Source organism: Amblyomma maculatum, chromosome 10 (assembly GCF_055883805.1).
Source record: "Amblyomma maculatum isolate TAMU_Amacu chromosome 10, ASM5588380v1, whole genome shotgun sequence".
Lineage (NCBI taxonomy): Eukaryota > Metazoa > Arthropoda > Arachnida > Ixodida > Ixodidae > Amblyomma > Amblyomma maculatum.
This window is the reverse complement of record NC_139353.1, coordinates 169,128,897-169,144,377: the sequence shown is the minus strand read 5'-3', so window position 1 is coordinate 169,144,377 and position 15,481 is coordinate 169,128,897. Positions and strand designations below refer to the sequence as shown.

At 47.3% G+C, this 15,481-nt stretch overlaps 1 pseudogene; it reads left to right on the top strand.

Moving 5' to 3' along the window:
• The first annotated feature begins 1,602 nt into the window (after positions 1-1,602).
• LOC146177901 (uncharacterized) lies at positions 1,603-4,028 on the top strand (annotated as a pseudogene).
• Positions 4,029-15,481: the final 11,453 nt, after the last annotated feature.

Sequence of the window (15,481 nt, the reverse complement as noted above, 5' to 3'; positions counted from 1 at the left end):
GGAAGAGGACACCGAGCACACTGCTTCGTTAGCAGACGACGCGCGCTCAGGGACCAGTCATGAAATATCCAGACAGCCTTTTTTCACGTGTCCGACTTTTTTTCAAATGCGTGATAAGTTTTCCCGAGCCGCGGGCACACACATACGGCGAAAGCGAGACAAGCAACTCAAATCATCCACCGCTATACAGCGCGAGAATGCACAGCTAGGCAGCGCTGGCGCGTCATGTTTTCCAACCAAAACCAAATCGCCCACAGAGGGCGCTAGTTGCGCCTTTGTCGCGCATGCGCAGGAGCTTCTCCGCAAATGGTCCATTAAGACCTCTAAAATACACCGAGCTCGGTCAACTTTGGCTCAGCAGGCTCCGGCAACGAGAGCTTCTCATTGGCTTAGCGCTATGACGTATCTGTTGAGTTGAGGAGGACGCGCGCTAGGAAACCGAAATTCTGTTTTTGTCGCTAATAAATCAACGCGGGCGATGAAACGAATCGCGGTATATTATATGATGCAGGACAAGGATTCCATTTAACCAAGCCGTGCAAAATTTCCGGAAAACGTTTCACGACCCCTTTAAGCCTGGGTCGCTCAGGAGCGAAGTGGTCTATTGGAGAGAGAGAGAAAGACAACTCTGCCTCTCTCGTTCACTGATACGCACCCGTTCGACCTCCCGAAACTAAACGAAAGCGTGGAAATATTTGTGTGTCCATCCTATCTCCCCCCCCCCCTCCCCCCACACATGCTTTCTCTAGCTGATTCGTTTTTCGTATATTCTTATAACCCTGTTGTTCAACTTTGCGACAACAGTTTTTCTCAATGCCACAGCTCTCAGCACCCCGGCTTCTCCCATTGCTTCCTTTATTCCTGGCAACAGGTTTCTGGCCCGGTCCCCTAACCCAAACTTGTTCAACCTTCCTGTTTTTGCCGCCACATACATACGCAAACCGTATTTAATTCATTCGTTCATTTTGTGTCTACTTCAAGCCGAATCGCTCTCATTCATGCTGTGAAGTGTGGTTTTAATTTTCTTAAAGCATCTGTTCCGTTTAGAGCACACGACGTGCTGCAGTCGGTGCTGTTCGTGACTGAACCAGATATTTTTTTCTGCTGGGCTGGGTGCGGAAGGGGCTATGCATTCCACATTCGCCCTGTTGTAATGCAGCTTGAGAAAACTATGCATAGCAATTACTGAAAGCAAAACAAAAGACGCACAAAAACAGCGGCGACCACTCGAAGCATACAAACATTGCGGCTGCCAGGTCGCCAGCGCGGAGCCTCGACACGGCACCGAAACAGCCGACCGACGACGTGCGAAGGATTGTGCAGACAGCACACTTTTTTCTTTTCTTTATATGCCGGCCCAATCCACCTGTGCCTGCCCACTGGAGTTGCTTTCTCGTACTGCTAATAGATGGCGCTAATAGAGAACGGTTCCTAACAGCACTCCAAAAGAAACGCTGCTCACGGTTCCCGATGGCTCACTGAACCAGCGGCTCTCCAAAAGAGTGGCCGCTCAGTGAGTCGCCACTCATTCTCGCTATTTTGAAAAAGCGGCTCAAAAGACAGTCAAAGGCGAGGAGATGTTTGCGAGGAAGGGCGGGAAGCATGGCCTCAGAAATCACCCCCGCAAGCGTGGCGATGATCTCGGAGGCAATGTGGGACAGCAGACTCTTTCTCGCAACGCTAATAGATGGCGCCGAATTCACAGAGGATAGGGCATGGGATAGGGCACTGAAATATTCCGACAGTGAAACATGCGCCGCAGCCTGGGACCTGTATCTATGTTTGAAGCACGAGGTACAGACTTTAGTGCAGGCCAAGCTTGCGGACCACAACCTGCGTATGATGCATTCACTGTCGTCAGATAAAAAGAGTGCATCAGAGAAGTTTTGGAAGTATGTTAAGTCGCTGGATAGGCCTCCCCCGCTGACAGACCCAGCAACTAGCCGGACAGTGGACAAACTTGGAGAGTTCCTCACAGGCCACTTCACCGCAGTATTTGGGTCTACGGATGCTGTCGATCCTCGCCCGATAGACATTGTGCGTACTGTTACCGAAGCTGGGAATCAAAGTACCCAGAGCCAAACCGCTCTACAGTGGGCGGTCTCTAAGCGGACAGTGGAAGGTGCACTGAAGCACATCAGCGCGGCAACGGCCACCGGTCCAGACTGTCTGCCAGCTCGTGTGGTCAAATGCTTTGGGGATGAAGCAAAAGAACAGCTGGCAAACATCCTCACGGACATCATCCAAGAAGCACCAATCCCGGACGACTGGAAGCATGGTAGGGTTACGCTTGTCCTGAAGCGGGGCGGGGACCCAAGCAACATCAAGGATTACCGCCCCATCACGGTGACCAGCGTGATATACCGCCTTTTCGCTCGTGTAGTTAGGGACTGGCTGAGTGGATGGGCGGAGACGAGGGGCGTTCTCACTGAGCTTCAGAACGGCTTCCGCCCCGGGCGCCGACTGGACAACATATTCATCTTAACCCAGTGTGCAGAGATAGCGCAGAGAGAGGGGAGGTCGCTGTTGTGCTGCTTCCTTGATGTGGAGAAGGCATATGACAATGTTCCCCACGCGTCCCTGCTCAGCTGTTTGGCCAGTCTCGATGTGCCAGGAGAGCTCCTATCCATGATCGCTCGGGTATATGCAAACAATATAGTGACCGTCCACTTCGGAGATGCAGTGTCTGCGCCGCTTTCCGTCACCAAGGGCCTCCGCCAAGGCTGCCCTATGTCACCACTGCTATACCTGCTCTATGTGTCCAGGATGGAGCGGGCACTAATAGTCATGCCTTGGCTTCCGATTGCGGTTCACCACATGTGGAATCGACGAAAATCGCCGTCTACCTGGGCTGGCCTTCGCAGATGACTTGGTCATCATGGCAGAATCGCCAGCGGAAATGCAAGCCATGCTGAACATTTGTAATTCGGAAATTGTCTCCCTGGGACTTAAATTCAGTGCAAAAAAGACGGCCGTCGTCCGCTTTGCAGGGCACGCCAAAGAGGAAGCAGAGCTGAGGCTTGGTAACGAGAGGCTGACAGTACTTACGGAGTACAAATACCTCGGGGTGAAACTCTGTTCGACCAGTGGTAGAATCTGCAGCCTCCAGGAAGAATCGGTGCGAAAGGCAGCTACGCGCGCCCTAGCAATACTCCGCCGACGTTGCCTATGGGGCTGCAACAGATTCGTCATGGTGCGAGGCCTGTGGAAGATCGTCCACGTCCCCGGGCTCACATTTGCGAACGCAGTGGTCTGCTTTTCGGCGACAACGCGCAACTGGCTGGAGCGGCGGCAGCGTGAAGTGGGGCGAGTAGCACTGGGCTGCCATTGTAGGGTTGCTAACGAGGCAGTACAAGGAGACCTGGGGTGGTCCAGTTTCGAGGCCCGGGAGGCAACGAGCAAGCTGGGATACCGCGGTCGCCTCATTTTTATGGCACCGGAGCGCTGGGCACGCCGTGTTCGAATATTTGTCGGCCACATGCATTAGAACGAGGTGGACGGCCCGGATCTACCAGCTCGAAAAAAAGTTCGGACTTTTCAAGGACCCCGTAGCGGCAGAAACGGCTGGAAAGTGGGCTGCCGAAGTGCGGGAGCGAGTGGTGGAAGCCGAACGCCTACAGTGGTGCGCCAGCATGGAAGGCAAGGCCACCCTGACTCTCTACCGGGACCACAAGCGGAACATAGCTCAGGAGCATCGATACGACAACAGCGTCGGCAGTGCTCTGCTCTTTGAAGCAAGAGCAGGAGCCCTTAAAACGCTTGCCCACCGTAGCCGGTACGATGAGACTATTACATGCACATTGTGTCGGCTGTGCGGTGCCGAATCCGAGACGATGGAGCACGTAGTGCTGCGGTGCGCATGCCTCAAAACATTGCTCCCAGAGGGCGCTACACTCGCGCAGGCGCTCGATTTTGACCCGCCGGACTGTCCTCCGGGTGGTGGCGAGAGTGACGCGAACAGAACTCCCTTCGTGCAGGCGTCCAAAAGGAGACTCACGGAGTGGTGGACAGCAATACGCAAACCGTAATTTTAATTTTTTTAAATTTTTTTGTGTGTGTGTATGAGTTAAGTGTGGTGTTGTGTCTACGGTACTTTGTATTGTTTATGAATTTTTTTTTTACGACTGCGGCGCCAACATGGTGCCCGCCCGATACGAAGGGTAGAGTCAATAAATCATCATCATCATAGGGGGCCTACATGTTGCGCCGCGGCGCCCGGCTTAGGGTGGTGACATTTCATGCCAGGGTTGCCTATTTTGGCTAAAAACGGCAATCAGGCTTGGTGGGCCGCCATGTTGGTTCCCATTAGTGCGGAAGCACTTAAGCAGGTATGACAGCGATACCACTTCTATAAAGGATGATCATACAGAACTCCGTGGCGCCGCGAAGGAGTCTTGTTTTCCCACACATAGTGCAAGTCTTAGTGCAACAATCTCAGTATTTGGTTTCTAGGGAGCTTCGCAGGATGAAGGCTATCAATCGAACAGAGCTTCAAAGCAGTGGAGAGAATGCTAAAGGTTTTGGAGGATATGCAGGAGGTGCGCCTGCCAAAGACACACCCTAAATCTGTGTACCAGGCTATTAATGGAAGGCTGAAAAGAGTTGGCATGCTGAATAGGGTTAATAAAATCTGTCGTGCTTCAAGCAGTTAAAAAGGCAAAAACAACCTCTCCCAGGCCTCACAGAGCAGAAGCGGCTTGGTGCCTGAAAATCCAATGATGAGCGGACAGCACACAGGGGTGCAACAGCTGCGCCAAGCTGTGCATTAAGCGTGAAATTTGTGCCACACTGTGCCAAAATGGCCCGACTATCCGCAAAAGTTTGCCATACTCAGGGACAACTTTCTGCGGCCGTGATATAACTACAGATACTGTAGCATGCGTCACTAGCCTTTTAGTTTTATTTTGAGATGGCATCATGGCATCCTAATGCCTACTCATATTTTTCTCTGCGTCCATGTGCTTTCTCCGCTTTCAAGTTCGGTCACTGTCTGTGCACTAGGAACCCCATAACGCAAATGGGCTGGTTGTGGCAAGGCATCACTGCTATTGCTTCCATGGTGGGCCGTGGTGGTACTTGTGATTTTGGAGCAATACTTCAACACTGTATTTTAAGTGCTGCATGTTTTTATTGAATGTATCTTAGTTTTTTATGCGGCTCATGGAAGTTTTCGATATCCTGTTGGGCCATTCATGTACAGCAAGGTTATTTTTATGCTGTCTTGTCGATAGACTCACTTTCCCATCGTCAGATAGTGTAGGAGGTGCGTCAGTTATGGCTTCTGTGTTTGTGCTAGTACAACTGGAGGTGGAACATGTGAAATTTATTTCGAGCATCGGAAGGTCGAGAAACTTACAGCAGCCTAGCTATTGAATTCCATAATGCCGCAGTGGAGCCCAAGACTGCCAAAATTAACATTTATGCATGCTGCAACATTGAAGCACTATAAAATATGCTTTGTGCATGAAATACATAACCTAATAATCGTCCACCTCTCCTTAATCAAAATATCCTGTCAAAACCACCGCCAGTCCACAAGAAGCATAATTCACGAGCCGAAGATGCGCTCGTTCGTCAGTTTTCTTTGCTTAAAACTTGCTTTCGGCATTTGCCATTTTGCCTTTTGGTCGGCGTTTCTTTTTGTCTTTGTTTCTGTATTTGCTTTTCAATCAACATTTTGTCTTTGCACTGCGCTCGCTTCTGGACAGAGGCTGATCGCAGTCACTGCTTCAAATTAAGCTCTTTAGGAGTTGCCCTCGCATGACACAAGCTGTGGATTTCGCAGAGTAAAACATTGTTTTTTGAGCCTTGCAAGCAACATAAGATCCCATGATTAAGGTTGTCAACCACGCTAAATGAAAAAAAAAAAAAAAACATTCTCCAGCTTTTTTTTTTATTTAGCCTCTTCCATTTTATGACTCATTTTTGTGTGTGTGTGTGTGATAGCATGCCTAGCAGTACAAAAAGCTTATTTACGAAAATAAATACACGCAGCATCGGTGATAATGGCCCTTGCTAGATTTCCTTTGGATTACATTCATACAGTCCGATATTCACACCTCTTCATTCTTTTGTGCCGAAAGTAAGATTTCTTCCCTGTTTAACAGCTCCAAAATTTGAATTAATTTTTTTTTTCTTGTGAGCTGATCCAAATATGAATTTTGCTGCTCTAAAACGAAGATTTTGCTGCTCCAAAAATCGCTACAAATCTTATTTGAGCTCTTGCACCCCTGAGTAGATCCCTTTAATGAACCACAGTGTAAGTAATCAGTAGTCTTTCTTGAATGGTTAGTAATTGGGCTGGCTCACTATTTCCTTATCTCAGCATCATTCCACATTACAGCAATGTGGTGGGTTCGACTTCCACTCCCAATTTTCTCAAATGTGTACCAGCTATGGCCCAGCCTGGTGCTTGGCTTACCAGGGCTCATGGCTTAGGAAAGGAGGAAAAAGGAACTGCATATGGGCTTCTGCTGCACGAAGCAGACTTAGGGTTGTCTAATGGTGGAACAAATTGTGAATTTTGGTTCATGACCCTTTTCTTGGAGTGAACTAGAATACCTTTCCCAAGCATCTTATCCCAGAAGAGCCGAGAATCAGGTCAGGAGCAATCTTGTACCCACCAGCACCAAGATCGAAACTGGTACCTCCTGAATGCGAGGCAGATTCTGTCACAAGGCCATCATGTCTTGGTGGGGTAGTAGCCTTTGCTCGGGTTCTCGCTCAAATGGTGTTCAACGTGGCCTTGGAAGATCTAAAAAAAGCTTAATGATCATTCATGAATTCAGAAAGGCCGTGGTCAAAGGTGCGCTGGTGTATGCAGTACATTTTCGTCTTTTTTTTTTTTTTTTTACCGAGCGCTTAGGGTGGTTTGGTTTGTGGGGTTTAACGTCCCAAAGCAACTCAGGCTATGAGAGACGCCGTAGTGGAGGACTCCGGAAATTTCGACCACCTGGGGTTCTTTAACGTGCACTGACAACGCACAGCACACGGGCGCCTTGCTTTTCGCCTCCATCGAAAAGCTGCCGCCGAGGCCGGGATTCGATCCCGCGTCCTTGGGAACAGTAGTCGAGCGCCGTAACCACTGCGCCACCCCGGCGGGGGTCGCTTAGGGTGGATTCACACACCAGATCCGTGATGAATATGGTTAAATGATAATAAGTTTGGTCTTGAAAGAACTGACCAAGCTAGAAAAAATTTCACTGCAAGAAGACATCAATGCTCAGCGTACTCAAAATGTTCTTAAAAAAAAAATTATATACACTGGGACGAGCTGTCTGAAAATTTTCAGGAACCTTATAGCTGTGCTTTTTATTTCTAAAACTTAGCCTTTGTCAAATATGCATGTAGAACAATGTTTCTTTAACACTGATAGTCTTTACTGAACACACACACACACACACACACACACACACACACACACACACACACACACACACACACACACACACACACACACACACACACACACACACACACACACACACACACACACACACACACACACACACACACACACAAGAAACTAGATCAGTGATATTGTGTTTAGCTCTACACAAATTTAGTTAAGTGGCAACAAATTTCATGGATATATATTTTATAGACAAACAATGATATGAAAACTAAAAGAACAGTGGGCAAGTAGATTATGTACTGACCAAAAATATTTTGTCATTTTTGTTTTCTTGGGGTATTGTACTAAACTTAAATCTAACATATTGGACCAGCCAAAGACACGGGAACACAAGAAAAAGAAATATAAGGAACAATATCTGCTGTGCATTCAGAAGGTACCAGGTTCGATTCCAGGTTCCGCCTGGTACCGAACAGTTTTCCAACTGGTACAGGATTTCCCCTGACCTGATGCTTGGCTCTTTTGGGGTGAAATGCTTTGGAAATGGGTCTTAGACCAAACAGTGTTGTCCCATGTACTTCTTTGTATTGAGTTCCCATGTCCTTGGCTTCCCATGTCCATGTCCAGCAAGTTAGGTTTGCACCAACTGGTCTGCATGGCCACTATGTAAAAAAATATATACCAGGAAGCACTACAGATATGTTGCAATAATACTAGCTGTGCCCCCCCCCCAACAGAGTAGGAACCTGGATCCACCTCTGCTACCGTGGTAAATATGCTCTCAATCACCTCATTCGATTTTCTCCCTGTCCATTGCCCGGACAGACTGTTTCCATATTAATGGGACATAAATACATGCTTTAGTGAAGGCCTCCAGAAATTTCTACAACCTTGTCTTTAAATGTGTGCCAACATCGCACAGTTCACGGCATTGCTTTTTGCCTCCATTGTAAAGGGACTGCCGCAACCAGGATTTCATTCTGTGTCCTTGGGTTTAACAATTGAGCACCCCAATCCTGTGCCACCGCAGTGGCTATTACCTATGTGGAGACGAAATCAAGATGATGGACAAAAGATGGAAATCGCCTCCAAGGGATTCCTGTTTCAGCACACGCATCAGGCAGGGAAGGGCCTGGAAATCAGAACAATGCAATAAATGCCGGCTCCTGGGAAAGGTAAGACATGAATGATCCCGCTGCAACACAGAAGGAAAGTATAATGCTAGTAGTTGTCACATGGCACTTATATGGAAACATTTAATGTTCTATCAGTAAAAGCAGTGCATTTGCTGCTTGCAAGATAACATATAGGAAAGCGTGAATATGATTTGGCAGTGTAAACCGAAGAAGCACGGAGATGAAGAAATGATAAAACAAACTTGGCATTTCCATGCGCGTTCCTTTCTTCCTTGGCTTGTTCGCACAGCCAAACCACACTGCAGTGGTGTGCCAGCTAGCCCATCAAAACATGCTACTGGAAAGCTCTTCGAGCAATTATACAATTCTATTTCCTACCATGACAGGCCTACGTGGGCACTCCATGTGGAACAGACTGGCTCAGCCTAGTCCCACCTTAAGCACCTGAATGCCCTCTCACTGTATTTGACAGCTACTGGAAAATATGCACCAGCATTTATTTTCGTAATGCGCTACAGCTGAAAGAAGCAATTTCACCCGCTCTAGTCAGGAATACAAAAAGGATCTATATAATGGCCACAGAAATAGCACTGTCACTGAGTAGATTTGCTGGTGAATATTGAAAAACTTATTTTACCTTGCCCATGAACAGCAATTACCTTGTATGGTACACAAGACAATATAGTCATAACTAGAAACAGAATTTGAATTCACCTAGAGTTGATGCAAAAATGTCAACATTAACATCATCACGGTTAGCTAAAATGTTATACAAATGTAGTCGTATGGCCGGGTTAGTCCTTTCTAGTGGTTAGAACAATCCGGCAGATATATAATACTGGCACCCCTCCCCCTTTCCTACTGCTTTGGCTGCGACGGTGCTGACCGAAATGCATGCCCAGTGCCCCAGCTTCATAAATAAGGTAACTTCTATTTCATATAGTAGCGCTCTTGTGGAGCAACCTGTTTTTGCCAGCACACATTTTGTACCCACCTTTCATGAGGCACAAGGCATTCATGGTGCAGGAGAGCCCATGAGCAGAAGCTGCGACGTAGCCAAGATCCCAAAATCGCTGTGCAGCAAGATTATTTCGGCATACACTGAAACAAAAAATATAAATGGTTGCTTTTGCTAAGACAGGGCTATTCGGGAGCAAAACGGAGGCGCACTCGAAAATGAGCCGCCGGTGACCGATCGAAGCATGGATATTGAAGGGACTGCTTCCTGGCGCACGGAAAAGAGCTGCGCAGATCCTCTACGAAGCCACCGACTCACAGCAAGATCACCGCATCGATGCAGAAAAACTTTCCAGACAAGCTGTAACGTGAGGAGAGCGGCGCCATGAGCTCTCCTAAATTGGCGAGGAAAGTACGGAGTGCCGCCATAAGTGTTTTGCGCTGCGTTTTCGCTGTACTTACGAAAGTCTGGAGAAACTTGCAAGGATGGGTGCCACCCAGTCTATTTTGCAGAATACATTCCAGTCCGGTCAATCTGAAACAACGCGGCGCAAACAAGCCTCCCGCTTGCTTGTGCCACTGCGCGCCAAAATTGAAAAGGAAAAGAAAAAAAAAGCACTTGGAGGCGGCGATAAAAAAAAAGCGTCTGTGTCCGAGAGTACACACAAACAAAAAACAAAAATAGGCAATTTATTACGTCACATCCGCCAGAATACAAACAGTTCCTCCTCGCGTACCTTCTTTCATCTCGCGCATGCGCAGCTTACCAAGATCGCGCGGTGGCGACCGGCAGGTAGGTTCTAGTGCCTAGAATATAGGGGGTATTCACTGACGCGCTGCGCGCTGTGCATTGTGGGTAATTGAGGCGCAGTCGGCCATTTTTGTGTCCACGGAACGAACAGGGCGAACGTACGTATCAAGTGCTGTCGTGCGGTTCTACAAGCAGTGGCAGCTATATGTTATTTATTGAGCTATCGTAGACTGTAATAGACTCGTGCACAGTGTAAACAACGGAAGCTGAAGAGCTGCGCGAAAGACCTCGGCATTTTAAGGTTCCGGAAGTACACACGAACAACTCCACCCGAACTAGACACTTCCCCGAGATGCGATGCCACGTATGGCTGGCACGGCTCAACCGCACAAGTATCATGGAATATGAGAAATGTATGTCAAAATGGGCTGGACTGGAATCTTCCGGATGTGCCTTAGCAGCCAGCTCTTGTCACTATCCGTGCACGACTGTCCTTCACGCACTCGGAAGACACATTCCCGGTAAAAAATCAGCGCGGTATCGCTTCCAGTCATGCGAATGCATGCAGCGCGCCGCGAACACCTCCTCGTCGTGTTTTGTTGCAATAAAATCCTTCAAAGAGGACTCGATAAACTTTGTGTTGCCGTACTTGCCTCATTCGATCAGAAGTCGGATGTTCGCATCGTCTGTGTCGGCTGCTAATCAAAGCAGACCGCATGCAGATTCGGCGAAGGAACGTAGGCGGGCAGAGTTGTTTTGCAGAAGGTTTGAAGAACTTTATAAGCAAATTTATCTCTAATAAAAAATCAAGTTTAGCTTGGCCAAAACTGCGCTTTATTTCAAGAGTTTTGTTGCAAAAAGTTATTTCGAGCCCGCAAGGCAACGAGGTGGCGCTACCGGTGTCATCGCTGTGGCGTGTGGCAGCGGTTTCTTTTGCTTCCTTACCGCCATAGACGATGCAAACATCCGACTTCTTCTGATCGATTGAGGCAAGTACACCAAACAAGTTTTGTATAAAAGATACTGGCTACTAAACGCCATTTATGTGCAGAATATCAGCTACAAAAACTCAGCGGTTTAGTTGGTATAAACGTTGGACGGCACGCACGTAATTGCACAAAGAGCGAGTTCGTCTGCTTCAACCGCGGCTCTTAACCCAGCCGCTTGTAACGTAGTTGCGTTCTTCGAGTGGTCAGTAGGCTTGCGGTTGGTTTTTTGCGATGAAGCTCGTCTGTAGGACAAGGAATTCATGAATGTCGCACATATTTATGCGTGGGCACAGGCCGACGCTTACCGTGCTGTTACGCATATCGACTGCACACGGGTTGGTACCAAAGTTTTGTTTCGTACAGGTCTCTTTCCGCATCGCGCCCACTTTGCAGATAAATCGAACTGTCACTCATGATACCGATTGAGTTTTCATAACAATGGTGCTGGCATGAGGCAGAGTGACAGAGCAAACGGACGCGCACGAACCTAACCGCCGCCCCGTACTAGTACTAGTCAAAACAGGACGCAAAGATGGCGTCGGCTGCATACTGACGTCAGCTGTGACGTCATGTGAATACCCCCTATACTCGCTCCGCGTTCACGGCCTCGGCAGCATAGGCGCCATATAGGTCCGGATAGCGCGCTGCGCTTTTCACTGCGAAACCTGTCTCTTGACGGTTTAAGCGCACTTTGTGTCTAAAAACAGTCTTGGTGGAAGACATTCATATCGTCCTAGTACTGTGCGGAGCGTTTAACAAATACTGTCTGGTCCATGTCTGCTATATATCTGTTTTATTTATTCGGCTGAACCGGATAAGGTCTTAAGCAGAACACATATTGACTTCCTGATATCCAGCGAGAGAAGAAATTTGAGAAAACCACCTAAAGTTGACTCGTTGGTTGCAATATAGTTTGGTAATCTTTCATTAAACGATCGAGTCCGGGCCGGATTCAATATATTGCTATGAAATATTCCGATGACGATTTTATTTGATCTAGAGCCACTCGATTGCGATCCACGCATCGCGATTGCGGATGTAAGGTATCGTATGCATCTTCCTTCTGAGTGAGCGCTCAGTCAGCCCAGGTGGTTGTCCCGAATTATGGGAACTATATTCTCAATCGCGATCTAACCCGGAACGGATCGACGACGACTGTTATTGTCCGTGTGACACAGGTATCAGAAAATACCCTTAATATTTTACACTGTTCATTAATCCAACTTTGAATTTTATTTACTCTTCGGTCTTTTCTTATGGTCCATGGTATATCGCGATGCCGCAGTCAAGTGCTATGCTTTCGGATAGGTTACGTCGACGTTTCTGCAATTCAGTCATGCTTATTGCTAAGGTGATATATATCAGGTTAGTGACGTTTTATAGCGTCACATATATGCTACAGAAAAGAAGGGCGATCTTGCTTTTTCGTAACATATATTGCACGCGCGCATGTTTTCAAAGATCGCATGCGACAATAAACACAAGCAGTCTGAATCTGACTTCAGTTTTTGTTCTTACTCTTTATTCATTTAATTGTTTTATTAGGAAGTCACTTAATTGTTGCTTCATACATAAATGATTATTATGCGGTGTGCTTTCTTTTGTAACAGAAGGAAAGGCAAGAAACAAAAGTGGTGATTGTATCACTGATTCTTTTTTTTTTTTACAAAGTCTACAATATAGTAAAATTTGAGCAAAAAGGCGCAGCAACAATAAACAAGTAAAAATATAGAAATGCACCGCTAAAGGTTTTGGAGAAAGGCCGCACATTGACACCGCAATAATTTTAAAGTAGTCTGATACCAATTTTTGGTGGTATTTTTTTTTTTTTTTCACTTGCTAATGATGCGCTAGATATTCCTGTATAATTCTCCACATGGTTTCTCGCTTACCACCGCTAAGTAATTTATAATTAATTTTACTTTCTTCACCAGTTTCGGCTTCGCGGTGTCAGCAGCCGAGCGGTTGTTGTACGGTCACAATTGTCTAGGTCACGCGCGGGATTAAAAAAAAAAAAAAAAAAAAAAAGCTTTAACCACAGATTCACTTATTAGCTCCTCATTTTGCGCTTTCAATAGAGCCACTTGTTCTGCGCTCCATGCCAGTTTTCTCTTAGCTCTTCTCAGAGCGCGAGAAATGTTGCAGCATTTATTTGGCTAGTTGCATGCTTTTTCCTTCTTCCTGCGCATCTTGTGTTAAGCCTCCGCTGGTATTTGCATTAAGCACAGCAAACCTCTTCAGAGTTGACGGTCAAGCGACACTTTTTCTGCAAAATATATTCCCATGAATGATATGTGCTTCCTGAATCAGCTGGTTGCAGGCCACATTCGGAACAAAGACCCTCCAGTGCACTCTACCTATATAGCTCTATCTTCAGCTTTAGATATTGTTGTATTGTACACGCTTGTTTTTTTCTTTTCCGAGAATATACACTGTAGTGTCCACAGAACTGCGTTCAGGCTTCCAAAAGTTATCACTTTTTCTATGCACAAAGTGACAAAGTTTTTTTTTTTTTTTTTTTTTTTTTTTTTTTTTTTTTTTTTTTAGGCTCGATAACGCGCGTAGGCTACAGATCCAGCAGGTGCTTCGGTTAATTTGGTCCAAGTTGCAGGTATGTAAATTGAGTCAAACGGATCCCGAGGCTCAAAGCTGCACGTCTGCTGCTGCGGGCATGAGTTCTCGCTCGGCTCTTCTGCTGCCAGCTCCTTGGAAGCATTGTCAAACATCCTTGACGGTGCGTGCATGGCTGTCGTCTGCACCACTGGCATTACGGCACTGCGTTTTTGTCGTTTAGCGGCCGGTTGGTCACAGAGGTTCCTCAACTTTCTTTTCGATGTCTTCTTAGGCAGAAGATGGTTCGGATAATGGTCGAATAGCGTTGGCACGGTTTCGGGCTTAATTTGTGGTCTATCTCTAGCGAGCTCGTTGACGATGCCGTTTACTGTCATTTTGAACGTTCTCTCGATGTAGCTCTCCTCAAAATATTTTTCGCAGACAACACACGTTGAAGTCAACTTGCGGTCCTGTCTTTTAATCAGCCGCTTCCACTACGCAAGCTGCGCAGGGTCCGATGGCACACCGAACATAGAAACCTAGTCCTGATTCGAGCGGTAGCCACTCCGACAGAGCGACAAGAAACATGTCTTTTCCCTGCCCTGATGCTTATTTTTAGCATCATTAGTCGTTGCAAATTTAATTATCTCATATGAATGCAAGAAACAACGACTAAAACAAAAGAACAGCGTAGACGCGTCCAAAGCGCTCGAACCCACTGATGGCTCGGCCAGCGCAGCTGCGGCAAATCAAGGGCGCGCCGGCGGCGTCGACGGGTCGACGGCACCTTTACGATGAGCAGCGCCCCTGGCGGCCAAAGTTGGAAGGCATCGCCGGCGCTAGAGCACTATACCGGCGCGGACACCTCCTCCCATTGAGAGAGCCCTCCGCACGGCACACTAGCCAGCGATGCGCAAAACGCCGACAGCGCCACCTGTCGCCAAAGCCGCAAAGCGTAGGCGGGCTCGGTCGGGCGCTGTTCATGTCAGCGTCTATGCGCGCGTGTCGTGTTTTCGTCTTTGGTCCCGGTTTAACAGATATAACGCCGCTGTCAAACTTTAGCAATGTCCGGGAAGAATTGCTGCGTAGTTGGTTTTTCGAACACACATAAAACCTTGCCAGGAACACGTTTGTATAAGTTTCCAGTGATGCTTCACGAGAAGGACGGGGGACGTGAATCGCAGCTGTTCGAAGCAGAAAGCAAGCAATCGCACCGAATGACATTTTTTCAGGTTAATGTCATTTTTTCGACGCGCTGCTACACGACCAAAACTGATGCCATTTCCAAATTATGGTAACTGTGATTAATATGCAAATATTGGAGTGCCTTCAATATGTTGCGAAGATGACGGCGCTGTAAACGAAAGCAGCCTTTAAATTGACAGTCATGTCTTGCATACCTTGTAACCAACCTCTTGATTAGGACTATCAATTACGAATTAGCGGCTGTGTCGGCGGCGTTTGTTTACGAAAGGGTACGGAAGATACGCACGTCTGCGCTCGACTGTGAAACGCGTACGAGTTTCAACAACGTACACTTTCCGCAGTAAAGCAAGTGTCAAGAGCAACACGTAAAATAGTCAGTATCTAGAGTACTGTCCGACGGCACTTTTATAGAACCTTCGAGTATCGCCCTGCGGCGCAGCATACTACAGCCCCGTTGACTCCCGTACGTTTTCGCCAGATCGTTCGCTTGGCGTATTGGCCCGTCGAAAAATGCTCGAACTTAGCCTCATCAAGA